The sequence below is a fragment of the Chiloscyllium punctatum genome, chromosome 7 (assembly GCF_047496795.1).
Source record: "Chiloscyllium punctatum isolate Juve2018m chromosome 7, sChiPun1.3, whole genome shotgun sequence".
Lineage (NCBI taxonomy): Eukaryota > Metazoa > Chordata > Chondrichthyes > Orectolobiformes > Hemiscylliidae > Chiloscyllium > Chiloscyllium punctatum.
In genome coordinates, this window is record NC_092745.1 from 94,325,742 (window position 1) to 94,345,001 (window position 19,260).

A 19,260-nucleotide genomic window follows, 5' to 3' on the forward strand; every position below is an offset into this window, starting at 1 on the left:
CAATGCCTCTGTTCTTACAATCACTGGAGAGCAGGTAACAATAGAACTAAGATAATTACAGCACAAAAACAAACTCTTTGGCCCACTAAACCTGCACCATCACATGATGCCTTTCTAAACTAAAAGCCCCTTGCCTCTACACAGTTCGTACCCCTCTGTTCATCTGTCTATCAAGATGTCTCTTAAACATTGCTATTTTACCTGTCTCCTCTGGCAGTGCATTCCTGATACTTATCACCTCTGTGTAAAAAGCTTGCCTCTCAAATATCCTTGAAACTTACCCCCTTTTACATTAAACCTATGTCCCCGTCCTGGGGACATTTCCACCCTGGGAAAAAAATTCCAACTGTTCATTCTATCCATGCCTCTCATAATTTTATAAACTTCTAATGCATAGTCCTTCAGCATCTGACATTCAATCTCTCCTCATCACTGAAGCCTCCAAACTAGGCAATCTTGGTAAACCATTTCTGTATCCTCTCCCAAGTTTCTACATCCTTCTGATGGTATGGTGACTGGAACTGCGCACAGTAATAGTAATACAGTTTTTAGGAACCAACCAGAAACAGTTAGCAATTATCTTGGGGATGGTATCAACAAACTTGAAAAGAAGAATCGAAAACAGAAATTGCTGGAAAAGTTCAGCAGGTCTGACAGCATCTGTGGAGAGAAATCAGAGTTAACATTTTGGGTCAGGTGACCCTTCTTCAGAACAGATGGTAAGTAGAAAAATGTTTTTTATGGAGACACTAGGATGTGGGGAAGGGGTAAGGAATAAATGATAAGTGGAGATCGAGTCCAACGAGAGAGAAAAAAGGTTGGATACAGAGAGGAATGGATAACGGTCAGCATAGGTGAATGAATAGCTACTAATGGGTGGCCAACCATGGGTTGCATGTAATAGCATATCATGTGATAACAAGGCCTGGCAGAAGGACATGGGAGAAGGTGCCTCCAGCCATAAAATTGTTGAACCCGATATTGAATCCAGAAGGCTATAAATGAGGTGCTGTTCTTCCAGCTTGCGCTGAGCTTTGCTTCGCTGGAACACTGTAGCAAGCCTGAGACAGAGATGTTGGCCAGGGAACAATGTGTTGAATTGTATTGAAAAGAAGAAGTTTTAGAAGAATAATTTTGAAGATTTTTGGAATTAATTAGCCATAAAAAAATGTTAATTTATAGATGGACCAACTACCTCTGAACTACCACAAGGTCCCAGCTGCACAAAGTTCACTTATGCTTAACATCGCCTTGTAGCATTCTCTAAGATGAATACTGATTTTCCTCTAATGACCATGAATCGAGCACTACAAGTCCAAGTTTACAGATGAATGTTTAATCAAAAGGTCTCGTAAATTGAAAAGCAAAAACATTGGTAAAAAAGGGCATGCTCAGCAGTTTAATACAATAAAATGAAAATGAATAAGTATCTTTGAATTTAAAAATTCCAATATAAATAAGAAAGCACTTAGTGGCAGATTAATAGAAGGATGAGTGGGTGAATGATAGACTGGTGCAAAAATACCCACTTATATGATCCAAATTTTGCAAAAATGTAATGTTTGGTTTCAGAAAAAATAAATTTGTAAAAATACAAGGGGATTGAAACTCTGGAATTTAAAACATACCAGATCGCCTAAACTACATACACATCATGTGTACTTACAAGGTCAGATTAACAAGAATGAGAGGCATAATAATGGCATGGTGATTTGATTTAGCTTTAGAACTGAAGACAGTACATCTGAGAAAAATTGCATTGCTTTGTTAGGAATATAACTAATTCTCCAGATCAAACAAAGATTTTATAAGCATATGGTGAACAAGGCAAGTTCTTAAAGTATCTGTATGGTTTTCAGATAAAAGAAGAAGCTTGAAAATTGTGAATGATTCATGGAAATCTCTTTTTGGGGCATCTGTCACATTGCCAGTAGGATAGATGGCACATTTTTATTTGAGGTTCTCTGTGTGTTTTATCACAGAAGGAAACAGTCAGCCTGGAATCCTTGAGAAGGCAGTTGTGTGTCTGCCAGCTGTCAGAACAGAGAGCATGGAGCTCATAAGGACCAAGGGCGTTCCTGAATTGGAGTCACTAAGCAGGAATTGCAAGGAGCCAGCAGGTCTTGCAGTTTTGGCAGCTCCCAGTCCCAGTAGCAGCAAGAACTCAGGAGTGAGCATTGCTGGGACTGGAGGAAGGATACAAAGGGGGGCCAGTTGACCCCAGGAGTGAAGTGAGTTGAAGGTAGTGAGTGGCCAACTGAGGAATGAGACAAAGAGGGCAAATGGGAAATAAGAATATAGAGTCCTATTTTTGGGAGAGGTACCCAGCTAGGCACTCCTCCCCTATCAATTTTACTCTGTTCAAATCACACTTAGGGTGATCCTATAAAATCCAGCCATTACTAGTGCTACCTATATTGTTTAATTCTTGTACAGCAGAAGTTTATGTTTAAGATATATTCTTTCATGTATTAACTGGGCGTATGAAAACCTCCTTTTGAAAGCTAACAATCTCGTTCAAGATCATAATGACGTAAGTCATTAAAGGACAGACTGCAGGTACAAAAATGATAAATAGAGTCATAAAGATATACTGCATAGAAATAGACCCTTCGGTTCAACTCGTCCAAGCCAACCAGATATCCTAAATTAATCTAGTCCCATTTGCCAGCACTTGGCTCATATACTTCTAGGCAAAAGTGAGGACTGCAGATGTTGGAGATTAGAATTGAGAGTGTGGTGCTGGAAAATATGGCTAATCATGTTAGTAAAGAGCTGAGAAAATTGACAGAGTGTGTAGGAGCTAGATTCTTAGTCAATGGCAGATTTGGGAACAAAGGTGGTGCATCTCTGACTGACTTATTCCCAATTCCCTTCTGCTCTTGGGGGAGAAGGTTTGCAGGGCAATTCCCCAGCAGGTTATGAGTAGCCAATTAAGCTTGTTAAAAACCTATTAGATGATGTTGTTAACAAAAGCTGTCTCTCGATAGCACCCTTCACTTTTGATGGTTTGCATTGCCCTTTAGAGCAGTAAATATCCAGTCAGCTGTACGGGTGTTGTACTGGTGGTGATGAGTGTTTGAAAAGGAAAACAAAATAATCAAGAAGAGTCATGGTGATTTTGGTGGTGGAAAAGTCACTCAGTTGTGTGTCAGTAGAAAAAGAAGAAACGAAGACTGGCTGGGATTTCTCAATTTGCCTCCAGATCCCAGCAGACAGCAGGGGAACAATACTGCTTTCTGAGACTGGTACCTCAGTGGCAGTTATAAGGAGCCAGGATTGCAGGCAAGCTAGCTTGTGCTGAGGAATTGTTTTCCATCTCCACCACTACTATCACAGAGGTTGCCATGCTACAAATGCCATGCTTTATCTAAAATATGTAAAGGTTGAAGACAGTGCGTGTGCCTTCTCTGTCACTTACCTACAACATCCCATTGTTACTTTCAAACTGTTGCACTAATGAATGCCCTCCAGTTTCGAGAGCCTGTCCATCATCCTTAACTGGATAGTAAACTGACCTCTGGCTACTAACTGGTACATTGAGGAACAGTGGATCTCTTCACTCACTCACTCCCCTTCCTCTGGCTTGTGAACCCTATCCAGCTTGTCATCAACAGTAGTACCGGGGGTGTCATGCTGGAAAAGCACAACAGCTAAGGCAACATCTGAGGAACAGGAGAATCGATGTTTCGGGCATAAGCAATTCATCATGATTCCTAATGAAGGGCTTATGCCCGAAATATCAATTCTCTTGTTCCTCGGATGCTGCCTGAACAGCTGTGCTTTTCCAGCACTACACTCTTGACTCTGACCTCCATCGTCTGCAGTCCTCACTTTCTGCTAATCAAAAGTAGTGCATTTGGTAATAACTTGGAAATGGAAACTGGAATAATGCATAGGATATGATATACAGATTACATGCGCAAGGCTTTAGTGTTATTTAGGAATAAGAGACTCTGTATGGTAAGCCCACTAAAATATGACTTTATCAGAATGGGGCAGTTTACCTCTGTGTTACCTCAACTTTTCTGATGCTGTAGCTATAAACCCTGGTCATGTAGATTTTTTAGTTGTACCTATGTAAGCTCTGCTTACTAGAGATTTCAAAAGGGAGACTGAGCTTAGTGTGTTGGTCATAGCCAGCTTAGCACCCTTCCACTTTCGCCAGAAAGCAATGCAATAGCTACAGGGGCAACAAATTGCTTCAGGGTCTCAGCAGCATGGATTTATAAAGCACTGACAGATACTGTCCCCATTGCTCATTACTATCCATGAAGCACATTAGTGCACACATATTATATTCTCTTGTACACATGTTTCTATTTTTTAATGCAAAGCTCAATCACATAAAAATAAAAGGAGTATATCATAAAAACTTGACTGAACCATGTAGTGGTTTGGACCTCACACAGTCATGGAACAAGTTTCAACGCTCTTGGCCTTCTGGCCTATGAATCACATTCAATTCTAAATGCCAGATCGAGTTTTTGACATTTAATTTCAGTCAGGTAACAGAGTATTTGAGAATAACTCTGAACCTCTCCACAAGAAAGTTCATCTATTGGAGTAGCTAGTCTTGAAAGATTCCTCCCTAGTTGATATAGTGCATTTATATTTTCATAACAGGATTGCCTATTTTAAGGTAGATTAAGAGCTAGCAAATATGGTCTGTTTCTAGCTATATCCAGTCAAATCCAATGAATGCATGAGTCATCTCCTAGATAAGATTAATTGACAGGTGGATAGGCTGTGCATCTGTCAACACGATCAAATTAAAACACTGACATACTGCCCATGGCAAGAGAAGAGACTGTTCAGACTATTCCAGAAAGCTAGTATAAATTAATAATTTTCAGTATTATTCTCACCTTTTTATATATTTTTAATAAAATTATCAATAGTTCAATTGCTTGAACATTGCTTGATGGAAATTATCATCTCGATTTTAACCCTCAATGGGAACTAGGGGTAAGAGAGCAAAAATGGTTGATAACTTGGCCCCAACCACGTGTACACCCAAATCCTGCAGAGTGGGAGGCCAGAGATTTTTATCTCATGTACCTGTATCAAGGCTGTCACTCCAACCTGTAGTCAATAGGAATTACACAGGGACAGTGGTGGAGGGGGTGGATAATAGGGATGAGGAGGGCCCTCAGAGGCCATTACTGGGTACCAGAAGTGATCCCTCGACACTATGCCCATTATTGAGAGGGTGGATTAGTTCATAGAAGGAGATTGCCTCTTCCCCCCTCCCCTCTCAAGAAATCTTTAAAAAGTAAAATAACGCATCAGTCTCCAGCAGCCTGGATCCTGCCCGCTTGATGCAAAGTTAGAGTCTGCGCAGATCTTAATTGATATAGCTGTTGAAATGGCATTTCTTATTCATAGCATTCGGATATGACTTTATGACTTGATTTCGTTCTGCAGGTCTTTGTGAGTTTAAGATTTATTGACCCCCTCACTCAATTTCTCCTCTCATGTCTTGTGTGAAAACATGGCAAGAAAATAAATTTACAAAAAATAGGTTACATTAATACGGCATCTTTAATACAGTACTAGGTGCTTTATTAATGCCTAGTCACAGAAAGCAATGTTAGGCCCTAACCTCTTGGTGGAAGGAGAAACAGGAGGAGTGAAGTGTTGTAGCCAGAAAACACCTTTCCAAGCCTCAATTCAAGCAAATGGAGTTGGCAAAACACAGTGAAGAGGCTCCTGCCATCAAAGCTCCCGACTTGCATCTTATCTACCACATCAGGTGGATAAACTTTAACCATACAACAAGGCCAGACACAAAAAGACACTGTCTACAATATCAGATTTTATTTATGTGTCTATCTGGTAACATTGGCACAATCAATGGCAGCCTTCCTATGGTCTGAATATTTAAGCAGTCAGCGCTGCACCTTTCTCAAGAGGTCATAGCGTAAAAGTAACGAGCCAAGAAAGTTCTGATTCCAAAGAATGGCAATAATCCAACTGAGCTTATAGAGGGTACTAAAGCTTTCAATTTCTGAAATAAACAAGTCCTGGGCAGTGAGATTGCACTTTGGAAGTTCAACACACTGTGCCAATGATTGTTTGAACACAGATGCTTGATTATAATTTCCAACACTGATTATTTCCTGCCTCAGCTGCACCACAATGAATCTTCAATCAGGGGACAAATGAATCCCCTAATCGAAAGACAGGCAGATAACTTGGAGAACCAAAATACGTGGGTTTGTGACCAAAATCAATACTTTAACACTCCTTGGAGCCGGTTGAATGGCTTTGCTCTCAGCCAGTTGATGCATAGCATAACACAGCAAAGAAAATACATCCAATACCCCAACTTCAGTGTTTGCAAGCTCAACTTCAATTTCATTCTGCAGGTCTTTGTGAATTTGAGATTGATTAACCCCTTCACTCAATTTCTCCCCTCATGCCATCTGAAAGCATAGGAAGAATTTACATTTATAAACAACAGGTTGTATTAATGTAACACCTCTAATGTAGTACTAGGTGCTTTGCAGAAGCAAACTTTAATGCCAAGTCACAGAGTGAGATATTAAGCAGAATCTTGTAGTGCTCCTGGCAGCAGGAGGCAAGGCAATTGGGGGAGCTTAATTATACAATAGGTCGCAGATCAAGTTCCTGTTGAAGGGCTCAGAGTTTACAACTAAGTCCTCAGAAGATGGGTTGTTTCCCAACAGCAAGCTTCAGGATCCTTTTTCCATGTCACATATGTTCATTGATAAGCCAGCTCGTCAAACGTAAGTTCCCCATCTCAATTTAGTCATGCATGAGCAAACAATATGCAGTTTTGGATTCTTCACCACATATAGGAAGTACACATCAGACAAAGTGGATAACTTGCTATACCTTAGAGTGAGCACCTGCTGTTTTATTCTTAGTGGGGAATCATCTGTCTCTGCCAGACAGACCATGATTGTGATCAGATGGCAGTCACCAACATTTGTGAACATGGGGGATGACCAAGAGAAGGAGGCTGCAATGTAATGGGGAAGCCGATCAAGGTCGCAGGTTTACCTGGCCAAGAGTGGAAGTCTCTCTGAGGATGAAAGGCAGGTTGACCAGGGAAAGTGCAAAAGGACCAGAATTCTCTAGCTTCAAGCATCTTCTTCAAAAGCCTGAGGGATGTCCCTGTTCTGCAGGAAATGAATGCCTCTCTGGGTGCCCTTGAAACATGTGCAAGGATCTTTGGTCCAGTGAGGTAAAGGTGGGGTGTTAACCTCCTGCCTGCCCCAAAATAGAAGAGCTACTCACATCCATGCTCACCTCCAAATTGGTGCTGAAGAACATAAGATTTTGCATATCAATGCAGACATGTCAGAAGGCTGTCAAGTCGAGGATGTAGAGATAGGAAGTGACTCCATGGAGGTATTTGAAAACAGAGATGAAAATGTTTAAGAATGAGGGGTTACTGAACCAAGAACTATGATAAGCTAGTGAGCACAGAGCTAGAGGGTGAAGAGAGACCATGTGAGCTAGGATGTACATGGTAGAGGTTTAGACAAGATCAAAATTATGAAGGGTAGGAAATGAAAGATGGGCAAGTGTGCATTACAATTGTCAAGTCTAGTATTAACAAAGTCCTCTGGATATCTATCTTATGGCATTTTCATGGCATTTTACATCCAAGAATAGTTACTGTTTTATTAGAGGAATTGTGACAGTCAATTTGTCCAGAGCGAAGCTCTAATGTAGGACTGGTCACAATGACACTGTGACCAGAATCCGCTTGCATATTCTCCATTTGGTTATTCTTTATGTGTTAGCTGGACAATGAGTGTCGATGTATTATTTGGGAACAGAAAGCCAAGTCTGGTTCCATCCCCATCGATGTCCACGCATGCACACCTACTGATAAAAGTGCTTTGCAGTGCTTAGGGGTGGAAATTTGAATGTTTTGTTGCTGCTCCAGCTGGGATTCTCAGAACCAACTTTCAAGCACCTACTGTGAGGAAAGCACAGAAGAACGATAGCAGTGTTAATTATAATATGAACAGCGGATTTTCAGTGCTCAGAATGTTGCGTTACTATAGAGCCAACAGCATGTTTGAAAATGGTTGAGCAGGTGCTTGAATCTCAGAAATGTCTGACATGATAAGAGAATGTTGACCACACGATGAAACTTATTTCCCACTAATCCCGTCCAGGACCAGGTTCATTGTGTGAGGTTGTGAACTGTGTGGACGAATAATAAATAAATTGCTGCTTCATAAATGCACATGCAGTGGAAGCCAACCATCTGAGTGTTCTACACTAACACAAATCTTACATTTTGGGAGGATACTTATGTAACAGCTTTTTGCTAACCTTAGAAGCTGAACTGTATAAAGATAGGTCAAACCAAGAAACTGCTGGATTGCTAAGAAGTTTAAGGACACTCCAGTGAGTGGTCAGAGGGTTTACATCAAAGTTCATCTAAGTTAGTTACATGAGAATAATGATGATGGATCAGAACCCTAAGACACCCCATGGTAGACCAGCAAGAGGCTAGAAGAACACAACAAGCCATGTATCATCAGGAGATGGAGAAATTAACGTTTTGGGTATAACCCTTCTTCAGGAATGGTGCTGGGTTTAAGGGGACCCGAAGATAAAGGGGGTGGGGTTGGTTGGGGGAGGGGCAGGGTGATGAGGTAGGGATAGGTGAACACAGGTATAGAGTATGACCTGGTTGGTCGATGGGAGGACTCAATTCGATTGGTAGCTGGAAAGAAGGGTCGATCAGAGGAATGGAAGAGAGGGGGAGGGGCTGGGAAGGGAAGCTATTTGAAATTGGAGAACTCAATCGTGAGTCCTCTGGGTTGTAGGCTGCCCAGGCAGAAGATGAGGTATTGTTTCTCCAATTTACAATTTGATTCACTGTGACAATGGAGGAAGCCAAGGATGGTCATGTTGGAAAGGGAGTGGGAAGGGGAATTGAAACGGGTGGTGACTGGGAGAATTGGGTTGGCCTCTGTGGATCCGCCTGAGATGCTTGGCAAAACGTGCCCTGAGTTTATGTTTGGTCTCCCAGATGTAGAGAAGACCACGTTGGAGGCACCAGATAGAGTAAACAAAATTAGAGGAGAGGCAGGTGAACCTCTGATCACCTGAAAGAACTGTTTGGGGCCCTGAATGGAGGTGAGGGGAGTGGTGTGCTAGCAGGTTTTGCATCTTTCCCAGTTGCAGGAGAAAGTGCCTGGGGTTTGAGGATTAGTGGGAAGAGTGGTGTAAACCAATGACTGTCAAAGGGAATGGTCCTTATGGAAGGAATAGAGGGATGGGGAGGGGAAGATGCGTGAACCAAGAATTGGTGAAGGGAATGGTCATTCCTAAGATACCATGGGCATTGTTAGCTTTTCAGTCCAAAATGTTTTTTTTAAAGAAATCAGCTGCAGCCAAAAAAAATGACTGCAGGTGTAAACTCAGCCACTGTTTGGAAAGGTCCTGAATGGGGCCCATGGAATGTCATACTTGAGGCTCTTGGTTTTATTTTCAGAGTGTGAATACTTGGTGTTAGAAGCCATCAAACGTCTGGAATGGAGAGGGCTGTTTTTACCCTGAAGTGAAAAGCACCTCAGGGCTGAAGATGGTTAATTTATTCCACTTTCTCAGTTGCTGTAAGTTGTAATTTCAAATCAAGAACTAGGAGATCTTGTTAAGTGTGCATCAGTCACCCTGTCCCTCTTGCAAACAGGGGAAAGTACCTGGAGAAGGAAGATTGAGGAGCAGCAAGCCCTGACAAACCAAAAGGATAATTCCATTGAACCCTGGGGATACAGACCATTGAACTGTCTTCCCAGTCTTTCCCTGTACTAATAAAACCCTCTTTTCTTTTCTGTATAAGTAGATATAGGAGATTTTTGGGCAATTAAGGATAGCTTAGCCAGTGAAGCCTGTATCCCATGAATTAAAAAGAAACAAAAAGTTACCTCTCAAACATAAATACCCATTCTAACTTGATGAAAGGAAATAAACTACAGAAGAGACCACAATAAAATACATCTTAAGCATCACAGTGAATGTGCTCCAATCTAATTAAATTATTGGGCAATAAATAAGTATTACACACTAACGAGCTCCAATTGTCAGAATCAACATATATAATGAGCAGCAACTCAGATTAATAGATACATGAATAAAATCAACTGAATATTTGTGTCCTTCATGGGTCAAATATATAATTTAATAGTTCATAGACTACAATAGCTTCAATGATGACAACAATAATGTGGAAGAAAACAATACAACCTAAACAATTTTTTTTCTATTTTAACTGCCAATTAAACAAGTCAAATTCATCATTTTATTTGTTGGAACATTAAAGTGGTGCGAATGACAATTTAACAAAACTCTTTAAGACTAGTGCTCCCCATTTCTTTTCCCAGTGGGAATGTTGTCAATTTCAAGTCTTTTTCATGAACTCAAAATTAGCTGACTGGTCAGCAACTGTTTCAGAATGATTTAGAAGTACTATCCTCAGCAAATGGATTACTGCAATAAAACTAGCAGCAATTTATTTTAAGTCACATGAATAAAAATGCAATTAAGCAAGTTGTTAATGTGTAATTTCATTAGTGCCATGCATCTGCAATGCAAAACGTGATAATGAAGAGAGTATTAGCATACAGTAGTTCCATTTATATTGCTATTATTTATTAATTTATAACACATTAGTAATTGCAGAACTACAAAAAGACTATGAATTAGTACTGTAGTTTTATATACATTATTTGTTAATTCCATCATAAAGTTTTAGCTTAGAATTTCAGAAAGGGTCTTTTTGTATTGATTATAGCTATATCATCCCATGCACAATCCTGAAACAGGGATTGGATTTAAATACAGTTCCTCTATCCCTGCCATAGATATTCAAGCTCATACTGATGGCATTAGGGTTTCTCTCCCTATTAGATATCCTGATTGAAATTAAGTCAAACTAGTTTAGGATGTGTCAACCTGATACATAAAAACAAACTGCCTATAGCCCAGTAGAAGGAGAAAGCGAGGATTGCAGGTGCTGGAGATCAGAGTCGAGTGTGGTGCTAGAAAAGCATAGCAGGTCAGGCAGCATCTGAGGAGCAGGAAAATCGACATTTCGGGCATAAGCCCTTCATCAGGAATTAGGCTTGTGGGCCGGGGAGCTGAGATATAAATGGGAGCAGGTTGGGGCTTGGGGGCAAGGTAGCTGAGAATGTGATAGGCAGATAAAGTTGGGGGCGGGGGGGAGAGAGGTGATAGGTTGGAGAGGAGGGCGGAACGGATAGGTGGAAAGGAAGATGGAAAGGTCAAGACGGCGATGCTGTGTTGGATGCTTGGGACTGGGATAGGGTGGGGGGAGGGGAAATGAGGATGCTAGTCCAGTATAAGTCTACTCAGCTGGCAACACTTTCACAAAATGATGTTGAATCCAAATTACCTTGAAGAAATTTTTCGACAATGTCCCAATGCTCTCCAGGGCATAGGTTTCCTATTGGAAAAAGTGAGGACTGCGGATGCTGGAGATCAGAGCTGAAAATGTGTTGCTGAAAAAACGCAGCAGGTCGGGCAGCATCCAAGGAGCAGGAGAATCGACGTTTCGGGCATGAGCCCTTCTTCAGGAATGAGGAAAGTGTGCCAAGCAGGCTAAGATAAAAGGTAGGGAGGAGGGACTTGGGGGAGGGGTTTTGGAAATGCGATAGGTAGAAGGAGGGTGAGGGTGGGGGGGAGTTGGGGGCGGAGAGGTCAGGAAGAAGATTGCAGGTTAGGAAGGTGGTGCTGAGTTCGAGGGTTGGAACTGAGACAAGGTGGGGGGAGGGGAAATGAGGAAACTGGAGAAGTCTGAGTTCATCCCTTGTGGTTGGAGGGTTCCTAGGCAGAAGATGAGGCGCTCTTCCTCCAGCCGTCGTGTTGCTATGGTCTGGTGATGGAGGAGTCCAAGGACCTGCATGTCCTTGGTGGAGTGGGAGGGAGAGTTGAAATGTTGAGCCGCGGGGATTTCCTATTCTTGACATCAGTTTAACTCAAAGATTATTAAAGGATTGGACATTCTGGAGGCAGGAAACATGTTTCCGCTGATGGGTGAGTGCCGAACCAGAGGACACAGCTTAAAAATACGGGGTAGACCATTTAGGACAGAGATGAGGAGAAACTTCTTCACCCAGAGAGGTGGCTGTGTGGAATGCTCTGCCCCAGAGGGCAGTGGAGGCCTAGTCTCTGGATTCATTTAAGAAAGAGTTGGATAGAGCTCTCAAGGATAGTGGAATCAAGGGTTATGGAGATAAGGCAGGAACAGGATACTGATTAAGGATGATCAGCCATGATCATATTGAATGGTGGTGCAGGCTCAAAGGGTAGAATGGCCTACTCCTGCACCTATTGTCTATTGTCTATTGTCAAAGATCTCTATCTATCCAGCAGCAGTGATAAGCAAATTAAGCAGACAATAATATTGAGGTATCCTCACAGACAGCAAAACAAGAACTGAAACCAGTGATTAGAATTTATTTTAATATTTAAAATTTCAGTTGTACTATGACAATCCTAAATTATCATGAACAAAACATAATTTTGAAAAAATGAGGATTTGCTTTTATACTAAGAGAAATTTGAGATTCCCCAAATAGATTATTTGCTTTTCAGATGCAATGAGGTTGGACAGGAGTAATTATAAAGATAAATAATGTACATAAATGTTCAAAATATATGGGGGTGGAAGGGTGTGGTTGATGATAGAAAAATTCAACCTCAAAAGTAAAAAAAAACCATGGGGTGACCAATCAGAAAAAAAAGTCATACACATAGGTAGAATCTGTGAGGAGCTGATCCACTGATCAGAGACTTGTATAGGCTCATGTTGGATCCATCAGCAGCAAATGCAGAAGAGAAGTAACTTATAACTAGAGAAGCAGCAAGGCCAGAATTAGTGCAAGTTGTGGGGATCAAAAAGCAAAGCTTGCGAAGTTAAAACCCTGGGAGTGAGACTCCTGGGTAAGGAGGAGCGAGGCTGGAGGTTAGAGGAAGGATAGGAAGTGAAACTGACTGAGGTTACGAATGGGGAGCCAGGAACGCAAGCTTGGAGGAAGCAAGACTGAGGATCGCGGGTCTGGGAGAACGTGAAGATGCAAAGTGGGCAGGAGCTGAAAAGTGGGAGAGGAGAAGAACATTTTTAATCTTTTCACCAAAGGAATACTCAGCTAAGTGGAAACATGAAACTGACAATGAATTCCTTGCAAATGAATGTGGAGTCACTGTGTTAAAGCTATAGGAGTTCAAGACCTACTGTAAGGGCAATAAATGTTGTGGATGATATTGTAATGAGTAATGTTTCAATTTGATAATTTAATATTGAAGTTTTATTTAATAAAGATTTACATTTATGTGCTATACCTTAAAACATCTCATCTACTGTAGATAACATGAGGTGCAGTGACTGTGTTAGGTATAAAAATGACTTCACCAGTGCTTGAAAAGATATTGAGGCAAATAGATTTTTTTGTATAGAAGTCCATGTCAGTTATATTTTTGTTTTTAAAAGCATTAGTTTTTATCCTCTGCCAGTTTTTAATGCCAATTTAACTGCTATGGCATGAAGGAAAGTTACATTTTCCTTGTATGATGAGACTATATGTTTAATGAAATGGTGATGATTATTAAAGAAATTGATTAATTATGTTAGTTATGTTTCTGAGAAAATCCAAATCCCCCATATATTGACAAAAATACGGAAGGTATTACCATTATGTGATTGCATCATCTAAAGAAGCAGTTAATGAAAATGGAAAAAGAACGCCTAAAAACCTAAAAGTAGCTTCCAAACATCAAAAATTAGCCATCAAGAAAACCTCAGCAGGAACTCTATGAAAAAAGTGACTCTGCTAATGCATCATTCAAAACGCAATAGTATTTCATTCAACAAGATGCAAATTTTTGAAGGATTTTCACAACAAGTGAAGTACCACAGAAATGACATACTTATCAATTTACTGAATGGTTGGGGGACCTCAACAGTAAATCTGCTGCTAAAGTATAGAACCACTGACAACAATTGTCAATTTCTGAATTGTTTTGCATGAATGCAATCGTTAGATGTTGCTTTCAGTTTGAGAGGAGTGACGTTGAGGAATGCTAACAATTTTCACTGTTGTTAGTACTGTAAAATCTACATCAATCTAATATGACACTTCAGTACAGTACTGGGACAGTGCTATATTTTGGTAACTGCTAACATCCTGGATTGAGTTGAGAATTAACTGCCTTTGGAGTGGATGTAAAATACCTCAAAAATGTTATGGCCTGTTGAATGAGGTTAATTAGATTTTTAACAGTGTACTAATGTCATAATTACCCCTGGACAGCCTAACTGCCCAGTAAATCTGACCTTTGTACAATGTCAACTTTTTCCACTATGATAAAAACAGTCACACTTCTCAATTATTTTAAAATTTGTTGATGATATTTTACCTACTTTAATTATATTATGTATGTTCAAAACATTTATATGTGTTATGATTGGAAAAGTCAGATCACACAATGAAACTCGGCTAGACATCTCATATACTTTTTATTGCAATCTTTCGTATGGCGGTTAGTCACTGAAACATATTCTTTCAAGACTTGAAATGTTTGTTAACAACAGAACATGCATTTACTACACAAAAAAGTTCTGCATATATATGTATATACATACATATAATATATACTAGTTAGAAAGGTCTTAACACAAATATCCATACAGTTTCAACTTGCTTCTCAGTACTATTTATTACAGAGATTCAAGTCCATAAAAAATTATAACTGTATCTTGACACTAAGTTTCTACCTACCTGACATAATCTAGTTTCTTTTTCAATGATTACTGAAACAATTTCTTGATTCCATTCTGAGTCTGCTGACATTATGCTTTCACAATTCTGAGGCCCAGAAAAGTTTCAGTTCTAACTACTGGAAGAGTTCTATACAAACCTTCTTGTCTCAGAAACTCCACAGTCTAGAAAATACTTCTGCTGTCATGTCTGGCTTCCCTAACCTTAACTATACTCTCGTTTTTTTTCTGAAGTGAACTAATAAATTATTCTTGTGCTCTGAAGTCAAAATAAAATTGATGACTTTATTTTTATACCCTGACTATCATAAACCAAACAATTTAAACAAGCTATCCCTTAAAATCACAGAGTCTTCTGGGCATTTGGCTGAAGTCATCTGCTTTCATAGAAATGATATATTTAGGCCACTGTTCCAGAATGGTTTTCTAACCTTTTTTAAAAGGACTTTCACAGAACTGGCCGACATTCCTCTTCCTCTGTTTTAAATTACAACTTCTAAAAATAATAACAATCTATATAATACATATATCATTTTGCAAACTATTATTAAACCTTAAAAAAAAACAATTTTTACTTCCCAGTATATTTCTCTGAGATCATTTCAATGTGATTACTTGTTTACACAGCTGGATGCCTGGAGATCTCCTTTGGGTGGTGCTGGATTCAAATTGACACCACAGAGATCGCTGGGTCTTTTTAGGTAGATTCCTCAGAGGTCTTGGAATGCAAAATATCATGAGTTCGGACCATTTTGAATACATCAAATAGGAAAATTATCCAAGTCTCAGCAACAACTTCACAAAAATTGACAATTCAAAAACTGCCCCAGGATGTGAATATAGATAGGTCACAACTGTTTTGAAATACATTTTCTTCATTAATATTGGAAAAAAAGTAATGAAGCCATGGACACCTGAAGAGAAAATCCAAACATTTAATTATAAATTGGCATTACATTTATAAAGGATGATCTGGAGAATTTATAGCATTTCTATGACAATAATAAATGGTAAATCTAAGATTCCATTTTACAATCAATGACTAAAATCTAAAAATGGAAAAAGAAAGTTTAATTTTTGCCAGTCATTAAGAACAATAAATTCCCCAATAATTATCTCAAATTTATTTCTCCTACATTCAATCCTCCCACCTCTTTCCACCACAGTTGAGAGGTTTGTATTTGTAGCGCATAAATGATGCAGTCACTGCTTCCTGCTACAGATCTATACAGCATTTCTAAAGCAATAAAACATCTTTAGGCACTTCACAGGAAACAAAGCATGGTACCTAGTCACTGAAGGAGATATTGAGAAAAAGAACCCTGCAGATTAAATCCAAAATAATGCAAGGGTCAGGACCTAAGCTGGTAAATAACTATTCATTTTTAGCTGTCTATCAGCCTGCTTCCACCAGACAGGTAGGGTTAAAAATCGATCCCCATCATGTCAAAGTAAATTAAAACAGCAATGACTTACAAAGAACACAAATTATTCTGGATGTCAGAGAGTATTAACTTCAGGCAGCCATTTCCCCGGGTACATGGAGTGAAAATTCATAGTTTGGAACCACCCAGAGGACAAAGATGCATTTCTTAACAGTTTTACACATGTTCTGGGAATAGTGTGTATTTACAAAACTTACTTATTCAAAACAAACAGTAATTCAAAACTTTGACACCAAGCATAATCTGATTTATGAAAGACAATTATACCACTAGCTCATCCAGAAAGTGAGAACATGTTCTGAATTATTTGTCCAAAATATCAATGAACTAGCCAAATGTGGTGAATTTGGATCACCATAAAATGAGCACACTCAGAATAGAATTGTGATTGAGTTTATGCCAAAGGTTCGCCACAGAATCTGCAAATTAATTTCAAGTTTGCACTTGATACAGCAGTCTGAATAGTCTGTCACTCAGAACTGATAAAATGCCAAGTTGCAGGTCAGAAGCCAACTAAAGAGTTGGAAGAGGTTGCATTGAAGTCATTGTTTAAAAGTGGAGAAGAAAAGGAACTGAATAATTTGAAGAATGAGAAGCCTCCACTGAGACACAGTATACCTGAACCTTGTGCATGTTGTAATCACAGACACAGTTGAGAAGAAGACTTTACAGTGCACATCTGAAGGTGCAGGAAATGTGATAAACTGATACATTTTTAAATGATCTGCCACACAAAGGTTGTTAAAGCAGTGATCTCTAATAATAACTCATCATAAGAAATGGTGAACCGAGTCAGCTTGTGCGATGATGACAGACAAATAGTGGCGGATCATAGATGGCAACACTACACATTTAAGATTGATAATTGTACACGCATTGTTGTAGTAGAATTGAAAGTCTTGCGAGCAATACAGCCAGAGAATTGCAACATTCTAGCCTCTCAACATTTAAACCCAGGGGGGACATCGGATAGCAAAAGACAAATTACTGCATTACACTCAAAAGAACAAAAGAAAGTGCACTGCAACTTCTCAGAAAAATAAAACCAATAAAATATGTTGGCACGATTAAGGAAAATAATTTATAGATTAGCACAAGCTAATTGCATGTTGAAAAATCTGTCTATTCTCTGAAGGAAGAAATCATTGTGCATCAGTTTAGTGCAACTCTAAACATGCTTGCCTCCAAGTTAAAATGTTAAAGGTTAAAGTTAGCTACTAGACTGAAGCATCTAGGTTGGTTAAAAATCTAGGTTGACAGTACTAAGGGCTATTGCACTGGCAAAGATGCTGTTTTGCAGAACAGCAGTTAAAGCTGTAAATTGACATAGAAAAAAAACTATTGCAGTATATGGAAAGAGCAAACATTTATATTCCAACCAACAATCCTTGCTCTACAAACAAGTGAAATGAATTGTATTCATCCACTGTCTGCGAACAAGTTAATTACTGTGTTTGTATGCATAACTAAGGTTATTGCGCTTCAAAACCAAAGTTATGATTGGATGTAAAGCACTTTTGTAGCATCCAAGAAAAGTATTCTAGTTTCATTCTAGTTTCTTTTGTTGGTAATAGAAATAATATTCTTTTCCATTCTTTTAATTTTTGAAAAAGAAATTAATAGTGAGATTATATAAGTGGAATACAAAAGGAAATTCACATCTCGAGAGGAGAAATTTGCAGAACAATAGAGAAAGGAAGACTGTTGGACTAACTGATGAGCTCTTTCATGACCACAGTTTGTGAAAGCTTCTGTATGTATAGAAAAAAGACAAAGTTAGATTGAGATATAGTGGAAAATAAGGAAGTGACTGACATCAAACAAATACTTTTGACTTTTATTGGGTGACTTAGGACAGAGTCAGAGCCAATGATTATGGAGAGGGTTGTGAGAGTCATAAATACAGTGCGGACACATTCAGTTGGAAACCCATTTCCAGATTATTCGAGCAGCACGAAATTCAGATGACAGACATTGGGCATGGACATGTTGACTTTTTAATTAAGGTAACTAAATGGCAATTTTACCACACTTTCCTAAATTGTATCAGTGACACACGGAATCCCTAGGGCCGCTGGTTAAAAGGAGGGGCATGAAAAGTTCAGTTCTGTCCCTGCCTGCCAGCCATCCTGAGGGCCTGTGACTAGAACAGGAATGACTGAGAGGGTGTGTGGCAAGGAGTACAAAAGGATAGTGGCACTTGTTCACAAGGAACTAGCCAGACCGACATGTATGGAGAGGTTGGCTGAATAAGCCAGGCAGAATCAGGAGAATGCCCTGTTGGGTGTCTATCCTCATATCCATTAATGGTCCTGAGAAACCCCTGGGGAGACAAACCAGAGCAGAACGCAAAAAGTATCGATACCATCAGACATATCAGGAGCAGGAAGAGAGCATCCAAGTGAAGTGTGTGGTTCTTGTGCAACAAAAAGCCCATTTCCAACAAGAGCTTTCAAACATCTGAGAAACATCCCTGTTTCTCTGAGATGCACAAGGCTTGGAGAAGATGCTACTTTGATCCCCTATAATTTCTCCACAGCTGCATAGAGATCCTGGACAAGCTAAAGGAATGCAGGCTTCTGGAAATCTCCAGCATTCATTGTCTGGTTTGCTGGAGATTCTCCATAACTCTCCATGAACATCACCAACTTTCAATGAAGATAGCCATGTTTGCACAAACCTGTGGAAGCATTCATGGCCTGATGGACTCATTAATCATGATCCCTGTCCTCAGCTTAGAGCATAGCATGGACCTGGCCTTCAATAGTTCTCCAACAGTCAGTGAAATCATAACCTTTCCCACTGCTCAGATATGTCTGTGTTGTACTCACCAGCTATGACCCTGAGTCCAATCCTGAGTATAAACACAATGAGGTGGAAATATCTGCACTGCTGAAGGGTGCCAGGAAATAGCGTGGTACTTTTGCCCCTAAAAAACCTGCAAATTGCTTGTGAAACTCAATGAAGGGGTGACCAATCATAGAAAAGTTGAGAATCATAGATCTCCACAATGCAGAAAGA

At 39.7% G+C, this 19,260-nt stretch overlaps 1 long non-coding RNA gene across 2 annotated transcripts in view; it reads right to left on the reverse strand.

The window, feature by feature from the left end:
• Nucleotides 1–14,778: 14,778 nt before the first annotated feature.
• The window catches only part of LOC140479473 (uncharacterized), a 35,193-nt gene continuing 30,711 nt past the window's right edge, over nucleotides 14,779–19,260 (reverse strand). For both annotated transcript variants that reach the window (XR_011961053.1, XR_011961054.1), the window contains exon 3: nucleotides 14,779–15,708. This is a non-coding gene — a long non-coding RNA (uncharacterized lncRNA). The remainder of the gene's footprint in view (nucleotides 15,709–19,260) is intronic.